General features: G+C 50.7%; 1 protein-coding gene across 4 annotated transcripts in view; it reads left to right on the forward strand.

Moving 5' to 3' along the window:
• FGF13 (fibroblast growth factor 13) overlaps nt 1-14,696 on the forward strand; it is a 209,341-nt gene that overhangs the window by 170,272 nt on the left and 24,373 nt on the right. The gene's annotated exons all lie outside the window — the stretch shown is intronic.

The raw sequence follows: 14,696 nt of genomic DNA on the forward strand, positions 1-14,696 counted from the left end.
TAAAAATTAAGCAAACTTATTCAAATCTCTCATTTATTTTGCAATCCTGACAGCTGGGAGCAGGGGCAGCTTTGCATATTTTTTCTCTTTCTGCCAGAGCAGGAGCAGGTCAGGCCTGGCAGCGCAGGGACAAAGGAACGTTCCAGAGAGCGCTGGGTTTGTGCTCTCAGTGCAGAAATCTCTGCTTTCTGCTGGTGCTTTGAGCTTCCCTGCAGAAATCACCTCTGTCTGGGCAAGGGAAGTGGGCAGGGTGAGGATAGCCACAGGCAGGGGATTTACCTGCAGCGCAGCAGTCCCTGCTCGCTGCCACACAGCCCTGAGCCCACGGCACCTCTGAGATGATGAGCATCACTTCCAGTTCCCCTGCTGGGGGGAGAAGGGGCAGAATGTGACCCTGATGTAGATTAAGTGCAACTTCTAGCTTGATATGCATCTTAGGCAGAGCTCTGAGATTCACTTGGGTTCTAATCTTCATTCATTGCATTGATTAAGGGTAGTTCTTCACATGGTTATATTCCCTTGCATCACATCTTCCTTGAATCCTTTAATGTCTTTGAATTACATAGTTGATGTCATTGCAAAATTAACTGGTGACATCTCTCTATTTCCCCCTTAGTAACAGTGGTCATTTTTGTTTCCTTATTAGACAACTTTATTTTCTTACATTTATTTTTTAATCTCTTGAACTTGATGGGCTTGGCAAGGCTTTAAACAGAATTCTGTTGTGTGGTTTCCCAAATTCGTACTCTTAAAATCTCTTCACAAAGACAGGTGTCCACTTAATTTTGATCTACTTTTCTAAGGGAAATTGTCACCCAAGTTCTCAATAATCTTGGGTTTATCCCCTGCTGCCTTCTGGCTTGGTTGTTCTGTTCTTTGCAATAGTCACAAGAAACTCTTGGGGGCAAAAACCAGATCTTGTCCCTGGCATTGATCCATGGGAATGGACAAGGGCTGGTGAGGAGCACCTGCCCCTGCTTCAGGCTGCCAGAAATCCATTTCCAGCACTATTTTTCAAGTGTTTCAAGCATTATTTTGCTGATAATGGTCCTTTCAGCAAGGGATGCAGTCTGACAGTCTGATGCATGGGAAATGAACTCTATATTTTGGGCTGTATTCTTGGTTGATATAAATGAGTCCCAGGAGAGCTCAGCTGATTTATACCAGCTGAACACTCACCTGTTCAAGGAAAGCCACCAGGGAGTCTGGGGAACAGATCAGCTCAAGTAAGTGACATCCATCTACACATCCTGAGGATTTCAAAGCCCCTGCAGGGATGTGTTCCTGAATGGGATTTGTCAGGAGCAGACAGATGGCAACATGGGATTGATCAAGTGCAAAAGCCCCACAAAACACTGACAAGTTCCTGAAGCAGGAGAACAGGGGAAATAGAAGGGCACTAAACTGTAGATAACCAGAGCAGATAGTTGCACCATTTCCAGAGAGCAATGAAATCAGCACTGGTGAAGCAGTTGGATAAGGGGAGAGATCGTTGTGGTCCCTTTCAGGATCGCTTGGTTTGGGCTCTGTTGTGAGCCTTGTGCTGTGCAGAGGGCACCACGGTGCCTGCCTCAGAGGCAGCCTGCACTGGGGCTTGCCTCAGCCCCGTGGCTGTGCTGGAGAAGGAGGTGAATTTTCTCCATGGGGGGATCAGTGGTGTATCATCAATCTGCAAAGAACAGATATCTGGAGTTGGCTGCCAGAGTTTAGGGATAGTTTGCAGCATCTGTCAGTTAGCAGCATCAGATCAGTGAGATCTGTAGGGTAATGATAAAAGCTCCTCGGGGACAAGGCAGCAATTCAGCTAAACTAAAGAAAGATAAACTAAGAAATCAAATGTGCAGTTCTCTGTTATAGGGGCACGTGGAAGTCCTGGCCTGCAGGGAAGGGAGGCCACCATGTCACATCTCCAGATCACAGAATCCCCATCTGAAATGGTTTCTTTCCCGTAGCCAGCCTCCTCCAAACTCCATGGCTGTTGGGTGGCTGCTCCTCCCAAGCTGAAGCCACCCTCAGTTTTATTTGGAGGGACCTTGTTAGGAGCTATTTGGAGCCACAGCCCCTGGTGCTTGAGCATCCTTTCCCCGTGAAAGCACAGTGTTTGATTCATCCTCTCACACCAGCACCGTGCTGCTGCAAGATGACTTAGGCAGCGTTATGGCCTGCTGTCTTACGTAACCATGAATCATTTTGTGGTTTAGGGTGGCTTTTATTTCATCTTATTTCTTTCTGTGAACGACCACGTCTTTCACATGATCGCCATATATGCCCCACGTGAGTTTTTCTACTTTCATATCCTGTGAATTCGTGTGTTGTTTGGTTGTCTTGAACATTTTAAGGGTGTGTTTGGCAGACACGCAGTCCTGGAGCTGTTGCTTTCTCATTAAGTGGTGGTGATGTGACAGAGGAGGCTCCAGCGATGCAGAGCAGCAGTGGGTGACGTTCCTCCAGGGGAAGGCAGATGGAGGTGCAGGGAATTGGGTGTTCTGCATAGGCTGAAACAGCCCAAAATACACCCAGTTTAAAAAGCAGCCTGTGAACCTCCAGCCATGCATTTTCCATGAACCATCATGGTAGAGTTTTTCAAACCATGTAATGACTGTCAGTGAAATGCATATTTTTCCTACAGAACATTTCAACACAGGCGATTTTGTGCTTGTTTCTCCTGGGTATGCTGTCAGAAACAGTATAATTAAATACGTGCTGCTCTTTGCACACTTCTGGCCAGTCTCAGGAGCAGTGCAGCTCAGCTTGGAAAGGGGGTTCATTTCCCCTGTAGTCTTGCTCTGGGTTCCTGTGTCTTACCAAAGCATTTCATTTCCCAGGGTCATGGGCAGTTCCTCACAGCTTCTCCCAGGCTGGAGGGAGCCCTCTGCCCTGCCCACGTGTGGCAGGGACAATCTGCCCATCCCTCCTCCAGCCCCCAGCCTAGCTAGGGGCAGTTCAGGGCACTCAGCCTGCTGGGGATGGCTGCTAGGAAGAGGTGTTTATGCTGCCTTTGTTACCTGTTCTGGGATGAGTACTTTTGGTTTAATATTGCTGCTGGACATGGCTTCCTTTTGCCATTTCTCGTCTGCTGTCACTTGGTGCAGAGCTAGCAGGGGTTTAGGGAGCACTTCGGTGTAAAACCCTGGGCACAGCTGTGTGTATCATTTACCCTGAGAGCATTCAGCTAACATTGTTCTCTGTATGTAAAATAAACTGTCATATCTACGTTTGGTACCTGCACTGAAAGTAAATATTGTGTGAAGCATGCACGTTGATGATAGCCAAGAGAACTGAAATGTGATTAAATTCTCAGAGTGATTCAAAAATTGGTTTTGGTGAGTTGGAGAGAAGTTTGTGCATATTTTAATACTGAGCAGTGCAGCGGAGACCTGCTGTAGCTAATGGGAATGGCTGGGGCATTTATAATGAATTACTGGCAAAGAGCATTTTTCCACCTCAGGGAAATAGCACAAACCAAGAGATAGGGGAAATAATCAAAAGCTTCATCTGGTTAAATTTGCATGTCAGTATAAATCATTTTTTACCACGAATGCAGACTACACCTGAATACAGCTGATTCTCTTCAGTGCCAGTCTGAGGTGCAGATCCTTGTTTTTCTGTCCCTGCCAGCACCTTGCCCTGTGGCTCTCCCCGGGGCACCACAGGCTGCTGGTGCTCCTGCCCGGCCCCAGCCTCCAGGCAGGGTGTGTGCCTGGCAGGTTTTGGGGTGGGTGTGAGCTGGGCTGCCTGCAGGGAGCTGCAGGGTGCTGCTCACAGACGTGTCCCAGCTGCTGGAGGGACCTGCAGCCCCTGGCTGAGCTCCCCCAGCCCGCGTGGCCCTGCTCTGAGCTGTGGGACACTCCTGGGGCCGTGTCCCGGGGGAAGCAGAGGTTCCTGCAGCAGGAGGAGAGCTGTGCTGCTGTCAGTGATGGGGGCTGGAGGGATGGTGCTGTTCTTCAGGTGCTTGTCTCTGGGGGCACCAGTGTGAGCCCAGATTTCTGGGGACAGACTGCCTGTCTCCAGCAGGGAAGTGCAGATGGCATAATCCTCCCACGGGAGAATTATTAGGAGATTCAGCAAGCTGAAGGTCTTGAAACTATTATGCTGCTTTTCTCTACAAGTCATCCCCAGGCATCTGAAATCCCGAGGTGCTGCTGTGCCTCCAGCCCCTGCTGGGAGCTGAGGCTCTCAGCTGCTGCTCAGCTGAGGCTCCCTGAGAGGAGCCCAGGCAGGCAGGGGTGGCCCAGGGCTCTGCTCTGATCCTGGCACACCTGGGCAACGCTTCCCAGCAGAGCTGCTGCTGAAAGTCATCAGGGAAGCTGCTCTTTGTGCAAGAGGAGTTTAGTGCCCTGCAGATAAATAGTATAGTGCAAAGAGACAGGAGACTAAAAGTGCATCCTCTTCCTTTGTTGGTCATTTGCTCATCAATGCCAAAGTCCCTGGGTGAAAAAGCAGAAAGTTTTTATAGACTCAGACTTCAGATACTGCTCAGAGCAGAAGTTTGGGACTCAGCAAGCTCAGAAATGGGGCTGAAATGGCAATGTAGCTCTTAACACCCAGTTTCTCACTGAGTTTCTCACTGCACTTCTCACTGGGTCACAGTGACACAACACTGCCATGATGACAGAAAAATGCCTTGGCAGAATTTGGAGTTGGACTCAAGTCTGAGATCTTTGCACCTTGGATCACACTGATCATTTTGAACAAGGGGTTTTGGCCCTGGACCAGCAAACAAGGAATCCTGAATTGCAGGGCTCCCAGGCTACTCCCAGCACCTCCCTGTCACACTGCAAAACGGGTTTGACAGGCAGAGTGGTGAGCAGATGAGGGCTGGAGCTGCAGAGTGCCAGGAGAGCATTGCCAGGTCCTGACTCCACTGGATGTGGTGCTCAGATCACCAAAGAACGGCTCATCTTGCTGGGATTCAGCAGAGCCAAGGAGAAAAGTGCTGCTTTTCTCTCCTCAGTGTGGTGTAGGTGCTACGCCTCAGGACCAGCAGCGTAGGTACCTGTGGGGTGTAGAGGTCCATGCACACCAGGCATGAGTGCCTGCTTCTTGTAGAGCTGGGCTCAGTTCACCGGGAAAATATGTATGCTAGGATTTATGTGGATTTTTGAGGTGTTGATTATTTTTCCTGATCTGTGTCTTCAAGTTCAGAAGCAAGATCACATTCCAAACTGACTCTGTTTCTTTAGAATGTGACTTAATTAAAAGAAAATACCATTATGAAACCTTGGCTTCTTTCCTGCACCTGCTTTTCCTTCTAAAAAGGTGTCTGCCTGCTCTGGGAAGCCCAGAAGGGTTTCCCCTCCCTCTGGTGCTGCAGGCTGAGCTAATGAGCAGCTCTTGTCACCGTGACTCAGCAGAGCCCCTGCCTCAGCTGCCGGCACGGTGGCTCAGCCTGTCTGAGGGTGAACATCTGAGCAGGTGCTGCAGTCAGACAGGCTCCCAGGGCTCCCCAAACCAACAGGAGTGGGCTGGCACTGGAAACTCGGAACTAGAGTAGGAGCTAACCCAGCACACACACTGCCATGGCAGGGCTCATCACGTTTATTAAATTCACAGAAGTGTTTTCCACGCAGCTCCGTGTTCAGCTGGGAGCTCAGTGATGGGATCCCATCATCTGTGTGGCTTCCAGCACCATTAGGTAAATTCCTGAAAGGAAAATGCTGCAAAGTACAATGGTGTTCTGCTTGGCTTGGACGTAGCTGAGGGTCCCAGCCAGCAGAGGCCGGGGCAGGGTGCACAGGAAGGCAGGATCCCCTTTTGCTGTGCTCTCCCCTGGCACCTGCAGCTAGCCAGGGAGCTGAGAGAGGTGTGCCCTGGCTGCTCAGTGCTGCTGCTCATCCTGCTCATCCTTGCTTTGGGGGGTGCTTTTCAGGAGGCTGTTGCTGCTCCGAGGAGAAATCCCCCAAGTGTTCAACCTGGTCACAGGTGGATGGGAAAGGTGGTGAGGGTGGAGCAGGGTGAGAATGGCTGCAGGAAAAGCTGAGTGAGGAGGTGGAAGTGTGCCTGCTCCTGGGAGTGCCTGTGCTGCAGGACAGCACTCGGAGCTCTGGCTGTTCAGCAGTGCCAGGACAAACAAAATTCAGCAGTTCTTGTGCTAAAAGTAGGCAAAGGGCAGCCCAGCTCCAGAATTGCTGTCCATCAATCCAGGCTGTCACCAGCAACTGATCTGCCATGTGGGGTATTGGGAGCAGATTTATTGAACACGTTGTGTCTTTTTATCTTTATGTAGCCCTGCAGTTACAGCAGTGCTAAGAGGAGCTGAATTCACTTCTGTTCTACTTGGCAGCCTCCAGAGGAATGTTTACTGCTCCTGGCCGTTTACATCCTTGCAAGCCTGCTAAAAGCATCTTTCCCTTGCAGAACTTTTATTGCAAAAGATGAGGTGCAAAAACTGAGAATCCAGCTCGACTATGAAAGTTCACATTGTCAGCCAAAAGGCTTCTTTTGAAAAGAGCACTGAGAAATACTGATGGGGAGTCAGTGGGGGAGGAAAAGGAGTGCTTAAAGCCAAGATTCAGAGTTCCATGGTTGCTTTTGAGAACTGCAGCACAACTGGAGGAGGTTTCCAAAGGAAACTCTGTCACTTCTGTCCCAGTCTGAATGCCATCCTCTTGGCATGACTCCTGTGTGCTGGAACCAGAGCCCCCTGTAAGAGTCCTGGAAAGCAGGAGAGACCTTCTGTGTGGCACAGAGGACACTCAGGAACAAAGGAAATGGAAAAGTTGTCATATTTACATTCTGCCCTTGAAGCCTTGGTCTCAGAAACCAACTGTTCCATAATGTAGTTCTTGGAGTTAGACCTGCTGGGTTCCTGGATGGGAAATATAAAAAGGGTCTGGGAAAGGAAAAAGTCTCTTGAATAAGAATTGTATCAAGAAAGTTGCATTTCTGTACTGAACTGCTTTCATTAGGCAATCTAGGATTGACAAAGGAATCAGAAATTTCAAATGGATTAGGGACTCTTTGGATATAATGCCTATATAATAGCTTTTACCAGGGAATGGGATGGTCTAAATAGTTGAACTGATAAGGCCTTTCATATTTTACATTCTGCTGATGCTACAGGTGCCATCACATTGTTTTTCATTTCTGTAATTCTATCCAAACAGTTCTGAATATTGAGCAGTATGGTTCTTCTAAAATGGAATCCACTGGGGAGCTAAGCAAAACAGGCATGATAATTGGTGAAGTGCAGTTGTGTTTATTTAAAGCCTCAGGAGGTATCTAAAAATCAGAGAGCTGGGTTCAGAATCACAGCACAAGATGCTGTCTGCTTTATCAAGCAGCCTCCCCCTTTCTTTACACTGATTACTTTGAATGCACAGAAATAAGGGATCAATTTAGACCCTCCATCCTCATCCCCAGAGCATTTTCAGATGTTAAAAAATCCTGTAATGAGACAGCAGTGTTCCTCTTGAGCCCAGCTATTGGTGGGACGTTGCATTTGAGCTGACTGTGAGTGGGCAAATCTCTAAAGATTGTGAGCACGTTTCCTCGAATGGCAGCTCCAGAACTTCATGTTTTAACAAAATGGGTTTGGGGAACTGCAAAGAGTGGGCTGCTCCTCACCCTGGCAGTACTCGTGTCCTCCAGCTAAACTAGAATACAGCATTTCTAAAGTGAGGATATCTGGTGGAGCTGGTACATGAATTAGAAGCAGAGTTTCATAAATACAAAGGTTTCAGCTCAGGTTTCAGGCAAAAGTTCACATCAATTGCCATTCTGTTCTCGTTACTTCACACCAGTGTGCTCAGAGCTAGCAGAGCATCTGCTGCCAGCTGAGCCATATTGACACTGACAGAAGGCACAGTAAGCTCAGAGTAAATAAGTGAATGATCTGAAACAGAACAAAAACCATAAGAAATTCTAATAAGTGAAATAGACACAGTTTGAAGTGCAGATCTGTTCCCTTCACCTGATAAACTAAGAGTTTTGTGGGCTTGATATTGCAAATCCTTCCTCATGTAAGTAATTCTTACTCATGCAGTTTCTTTGACTGCCAGCCAGAGGGAGAATTAATTTATCTCAGTAAAATTTTCAGGATCTGGACAAGACAGTCATTGATTTACAATATGAGATTTCTGTGTCATTAAAAAATGAACAGAACCTTTGGGAGGCCTGGGAAACGTAATGACTAAAAAAGTGCCTGGAGCCAGGCTCCGAGGCCAGGAGAGGCAGAGCAGCAGAGCCCTGGTGCCCTGGCTGCCCACAGGGGTTCTTCTGTCATGGGCCAGCCTTTGGCCCTTGGCTTGGAGCCCTCTCTGGCTGCAGGCCCAGGCAGGAGCTGGGCTGATGTGGAGCAGCCCAGCAGAGGCAGGTGTGCTTCTGTTCACAGTAATGCCCTCCCCAATGCCTGGTGCTGCTGCCCTTTCCCTTGGAGCTGCAGCTTCTGGTGCCTCTGTGGGATGCTGGCACTGCAGGTGGGGCAGAGGCTGCAGCAGGGCTCAGCCAGGCTCGGCTCAGCTCAGCCAGGCTCAGCTCAGCCAGGCTCAGCTCAGCCAGGCTCAGCCCAGCCAGGCTCAGCTCAGCCAGGCTCGGCTCAGCTCAGCCAGGCTCAGCTCAGCCAGGCTCAGCTCAGCCAGGCTCAGCCCAGCCAGGCCCAGCCCAGCCAGGCTCAGCCCAGCACTGCAGGCAGGCTCTGCACACCTGGGCCACGGGCAGGACGCAGCCACGGCTGCCCAGCACCACCCAGGGGAGTGCCAGAGCTCGAGGCAGAGCCCAGAGAGCCTCCTCAGCCTGAGCACCCCAGATCCCACTCCTGCCCTGAGGTGCTTTCTAGGCTAGTGCTCTTCTGGGGTGGGCATTGATTCCCCACACAGCTTTTTTTGGGGTCAGAGACTAAAAAAATCCATCTGCTGTTGCTGACCAGTCACCAGCAAAAGGTGTCTGTCTGCTGCCAGTGCCCTTCCCTGAGATGGTACAAGACAATCTCATTTAAGGTAGGGCAGGGTTTATGAACAGAAACCATTACTGATGAAAAAGAAAGGATTAGTTGAGAAAGAATTCTGACCTGCACAGCCTTATCTTATCTTTTAGTCTCTTTTTTCCTTGATATTTTCTGCTCCAAGAGTAAAAACTTTAATATAAGCCCCACATTTTTGCATGCATGCATATTCAGGGTTGTAAATGAAAGGAGGTTGACAGTTTTGCATTTAGTAACTTCACACCCACACACCTCTTTTCTTTCTGATGCTGACACTTCAGCCTTTGAAGCAGCTCCCAGGAGCAGTCCCCGGTGCAGACAAGTGAGATCTGAGGAGGGAACCTGGGTCTGCTGCTGTTTGCACATGGCACCTGGAAGGGGCTTTGAAGAAGGGCCCTTTCCTAAAGGAGCAGCTCAGAAGTGGTTCCTCATTAGCTCAGGAGGAAGCCTGAAGCCAGTTTAAAGGAGGCACTAAGTGTGTCGAGTACTCTGAGGTCTTGTTAAGCCTGGGGAGGGCAGGTGGAGTCCTGCAGGGCCACCAGAGTGAGCTGGGCTCTGCTGCTGCCCCAGGGCAGGACTCTGGCCTGGCTCAGGGGCTGCAGATCCCAGGGGCTGCTCCTGGCCCTGGCCTGCTCTTCCCTTGGACACCCGTGGGCTTCTGGATGCACTCTGCCATGTCAGCAGTGGGGCTGGGTGACCTTTGGGAGCACTGGAACCCTTCCCCAAGCAGGGCAGAGTTCCCCAAATGGGGCAGAGTTCCCCAAGCAGAGCAGAGTTCCTGCCTCCCAAGCAGGGCAGAGTTCCCCAAGCAGAGCAGAGTTCCTGCCTCCCAAGCAGGGCAGAGTTCCCCAAGCAGAGCAGAGTTCCTGCCTCCCAAGCAGGGCAGAGTTCCCCGAGCAGGGCAGAGTTCCCCAAGCAGAGCAGAGTTCCTGCCTCCCAAGCAGGGCAGAGTTCCCCAAGCAGGGCAGAATTCCTGCCTCCCAAACAGGGCAGAGTTCCCCAGGCAGGGCAGAGTTCCCCAAATGGGGCAGAGTTCCCCAAGCAGAGCAGAGTTCCCCAGGCAGGACAGAGTTCCTCAAGCAGGGCAGAGTTCCTGCCTCCCAAGCAGGGCAGAGTTCCTCAAGCAGGGCAGAGTTCCCCAAACAGGGCAGAGTTCCCCAAGCAGAGCAGAGTTCCCCAGGCAGGACAGAGTTCCTCAAGCAGGGCAGAGTTCCTGCCTCCCAAGCAGGGCAGAGTTCCCCAAGCAGGACAGAGTTCCCCAGGCAGGGCAGAGTTCCCCAGGCAGGACAGAGTTCCTGCCTCCCAAGCAGGCTGCCTGCCCTGCCAGGGGGGCACCAGAAGCTGCACTTGGTGTTGCCCAGCTTCCCTCCTTGCTTCCATCTCAGGAGCAGCTTGTTGGTCCTTACTGCAGCTGACTTCTCGTTTCCCTTCTGCTTGTCACTTCCCCTCTTTTAACATCCACTCTTCTCAGTATTTTATTTATTACATTTCTCGTTTTCTCCCCTCTCTGGAATTTATTCCATCCCTCTCTTTGCAAGCAGAAAGGACAGATTTACCTCCATCAGCCCCTCCCTCCTGTTCCCAGCATCCCTGCAAGCCTGCTTCCAAGCCTGCTGGAGCCAATGGCAAGTGTGTGACTATAAAAGTAACAAAATAAATTCCACATTTTGGAACAAAAGGAGTGGGTTTAGAACCTGCTTCTTCTCCCACTTGCTTCAGAGGACACCCTGGCTTGGAAGGGCTTTTCTTTTCCAAACACTCTGCTCGAAATAGGCATTTGTTATAAAAAAAGCAATTTTCAAGCTGAAGTGGGGGTGGTGGGCATACATATTCAACTCAACTCATATGCATTTTGGGTAATTTAAAATTTCCATAAGTAGGAAGTCTATGTAGTGTAAGCCCCAGTGATCCTTAGCCATTCACAGCAGAGCACATGGGTACATGAGCTCTGTTTAAATTAGCAGCAGTGTGTTTGCCTCTGGGAAATAACAGTCCCAGGTAAAAGGATGTGCTTGAATTGCCTTTGCAAAGCCTTTGGATGAACTGCTCAGGAATGTGATCATCTCTGCCAAAGAGGAGCTGTATCATTTAAGCACTGTTGGTTTTATTTGAAAGCCAGCTTGTTAAAAAATATGTGAAAGTGGGCAAAAAGTGTGCTGCTTGCTAGGGAGGGTGTGCGAGGTCTGAGTCTGACTGGGGAGGGAAGGGACACTTAGCTTCTGTTATTCTCTTCAAGGGGCCAAAAATGGAGTAATGGAAAAATCCACTGATAAAAATAAGGCTGGAAACCAAGCAGAGAATTACTAAAGGGGAAAGTCAGAGAGAGAGAATGAATTAATAAAGAACAGAAATAGGGAAGGAAAGCAAGCAGGATAATATAAAATATGGTATGGCAAGTATGTTGCAGATCAGCCAGCCATCCATCACATCTGAGTGCATTATTCTTAACAAAGTACACATGGGCAAAGTATTTTTTTTTTTTTTTTATTTTAATGTAGAAAATTACTCAGAAGTGTTGGGAAAGAATTAATGAGTGGTGAGGAAGGTATGTGTGCTGGAGGCTGAGCCCTCTGACACACAGAGTTCTGCATGGGTGAGCCAGGTGAATGCAGATTCTTACTGAGGATTCAGCTGGGCTGCATTTTCTTTCTTCATCATCTTTGAACATGCAATAATTTCCCTCAGAGGAAATAGATTTTCTCCAAAACTGTGTCTTTTCTCCCTGTGCACATGTGTATCCTTTTCCTTCTGGTCTGGAATATAGTTTTGCACAGGAAATTTTAAACCACCTTTTATACCAGTCTGTGTCAGCAAGACCACTGCATAGTTTTCCCCCACCAAAAGAAAAAAACCCTTGGAAATCGTTTATCTGACTTTCAGTAATGAATTCATTCGTTTACCCAAAGGTGAGGGGCTCATTTTGAGTGAGAGTTCTCCTTTCCAACACAACACCCCTGGGACTCGAGTCCAGTGGCAGAATCCTTTGCAGCTGCGTGGCAGAGCCAAGAGGGAGTGTTTGACCCCCCTGTGGGGTCCCGTGGGGTCGTGTTTGACCCCCCTGTGGGGTCCCGTGGGGTCGTGTTTGACCCCCCTGTGGGGTTTGCTGCTCTCATCCTCTGCTGTCTCTGGGAGCTGCTGGTGGCAGATGATTTTCACCACAGTTCATCCTGCTTGATTTCTTTTTCCTGCCAAGCTTAACAAAGTCTTTCCCTAAAGTTTCTAACTTCAGCTCAGCTGTAGAAGTAACAGCAGACATTTTGGGGGTGTTTTGTGGGGAAATGCACACCTTTCAGATTTGTTTCAGCTTGATGATTTGAAGGTACATGTTAAAATTGTCCTGAAATTTTTTGACATCAAGAAGAAAGGCATTAGCATGAGTGAAAAATATCTGAGATTGTCAAGTGGTGTGAAATCTGAGAGCAGAGGGTTAGCAGAGCCTGTTTCCTCCAGCCTAAATTAAGTACTCAGTCAGACCTTCCCCATGAACTGAGCCACACTTGATGGAAACGACCCATTTATAACAGTTTTACCAAGGGCTAGCTCATGACAGCTGAGGATTTGGGCTTCTTTGGTGATTTTTGTCTCAACATTTGCAGCTTGTGTTAAAAAATAATTTTAAAGCCTTAAAGGCAAGATCCTCTCATTTTTCTCTGTTGGGAAGGAGCAGCCACAGAGCCAGGCCAGCTCGTGGTGCCCCTGAGTGCCCAGGACCAGCTTCTGCTGGCTCAGGCTTTGCACTGGAGGCAGCTCTGGGTCTCCAGGGCTGCAGCTCTGTTCCACAGCTCTATGCAGCCCTGGGCTGAGCGAGGGCAGAGGGGCTGGAGGAGGGAGCAGGGATGAGCCCCAGGGCTCCAGGAGCAGTGGAAGCCCAGGCTGTGCCCAGCGTGTCAGAGCCACCCTGTGCTGCCTCCCTGGGGCAGCACAGCCAGCCCCTGTGCAGCTCTGTGCTGCTGCAGCCCCTGTGCAGCTCGGTGCTGCTCCAGCCCCTGTGCAGCTCTGTGCTGCTCCAGCCCCTCTGCAGCTCTGCGCTGCTCCAGCCCCTCTGCAGCTCTGTGCTGCTGCAGCCCCTGTGCAGCTCTGTGCTGCTGCAGCCCCTCTGCAGCTCTGTGCTGCTGCAGCCCCTCTGCAGCTCTGTGCTTCTCCAGCCCCTGTGCAGCTCTGTGCTGCTCCAGCCCCTGTGCAGCTCTGTGCTGCTCCAGCCCCTGTGCTGCTCCAGCCCCTCTGCAGCTCTGTGCTGCTCCAGCCCCTCTGCAGCTCTGTGCTGCTGCAGCCCCTCTGCAGCTCTGTGCTGCTCCAGCCCCTGTGCTGCTCCAGCCCCTGTGCTGCTCCAGCCCCTGTGCAGCTCTGTGCTTCTGCAGCCCCTGTGCAGCTCGGTGCTGCTGCAGCCCCTGTGCAGCTCTGTGCTGCTCCAGCCCCTGTGCTGCTCCAGCCCCTCTGCAGCTCTGTGCTGCTCCAGCCCCTGTGCAGCTCTGTGCTGCTCCAGCCCCTCTGCAGCTCTGTGCTGCTGCAGCCCCTCTGCAGCCCCTGTGCTGCTCTGTGCTGCTCCAGCCCCTCTGCAGCTCGGTGCTGCTCCAGCCCCTCTGCAGCTCTGTGCTGCTCCAGCCCCTCTGCAGCTCGGTGCTGCTGCAGCCCCTCTGCAGCTCTGTGCTGCTCCAGCCCCTGTGCAGCTCGGTGCTGCTCCAGCCCCTGTGCAGCTCTGTGCTGCTCCAGCCCCTGTGCTGCTGCAGCCCCTGTGCAGCTCTGTGCTGCTCCAGCCCCTGTGCAGCTCTGTGCTGCTGCAGCCCCTCTGCAGCTCGGTGCTGCTCCAGCCCCTCTGCAGCTCTGTGCTGCTCCAGCCCCTGTGCAGCTCTGTGCTGCTGCAGCCCCTGTGCAGCTCTGAACTGCTCCAGCCCCTCTGCAGCTCTGTGCTGCTGCAGCCCCTGTGCAGCTCGGTGCTGCTCCAGCCGGGGTGGCAGCTCCTGCTCCTTGGCATGGCCACAGAAGTGATGGTGCAGCAGCCTGTAGAGGTAATGGTGTTCTGAGAGCCCAGAGTGCTCCTGTCTGCCTCTGGTCTGACCTATTGAGCTGTACAAGTCTAGCCCTAAGAGCAGGGGTGACAGACGTGCTAGACTCAATGCAAAGTTTTAAGTGCATTTTGGTCAGATTGTTTTTATGAGACTTTAAAATACTTTTCATCTCTGTACTGGAATTACTTTTCCATATCAGCAGATGAGTTTACCTGAAAGTGCTTTTTGTACCCAGAGCTGATTTTCCAAGTTGCCATTGCCCAGGATGTGAGTTGTCCCAACTCTGTCCTTATCTCCCTTTCAGGAAATGGTGTGAAGCCTGCAGCATCTTATCAGAGGCTCGATTTTGTGAAAGCAGCAGCTGCTTTTGTGCCTTCTGAGAATTGGGGTCCAAGTGCTGGGGTTAAGTGCAAACATTGCATTAGCATTTCTCATCGGGATGTGAGTGCTCAGGGGTGCTCAGCCTACATCCCTGCTCGGGCACACGTTTGGGATTGGCACTGGTGGATGTTACCCCAGCCCAGCTAAAGGAGGAGGTGATTTAATAATGCTGATTTGCTTGTTGAAATGAGGCAGCGTTTTTTTCTCTGTGAATTTCATCCGAGTCCTGTTTGTTGCTGACTGAGTTCTGCTGTTCGTTTCCAGCCCATTTGCTCCGCAGGAACCATCACTGGAGCTGCATTCCCGTTCCCACTCAGACCTTTACCTGAGCTTTATGTCTCTCCCAGCCACTGCCAAGAAGGAGCAAAGTGCATTTCCTTGCAGGGAAG

This window comes from Vidua macroura, chromosome 14 (assembly GCF_024509145.1).
Source record: "Vidua macroura isolate BioBank_ID:100142 chromosome 14, ASM2450914v1, whole genome shotgun sequence".
NCBI lineage: Eukaryota > Metazoa > Chordata > Aves > Passeriformes > Viduidae > Vidua > Vidua macroura.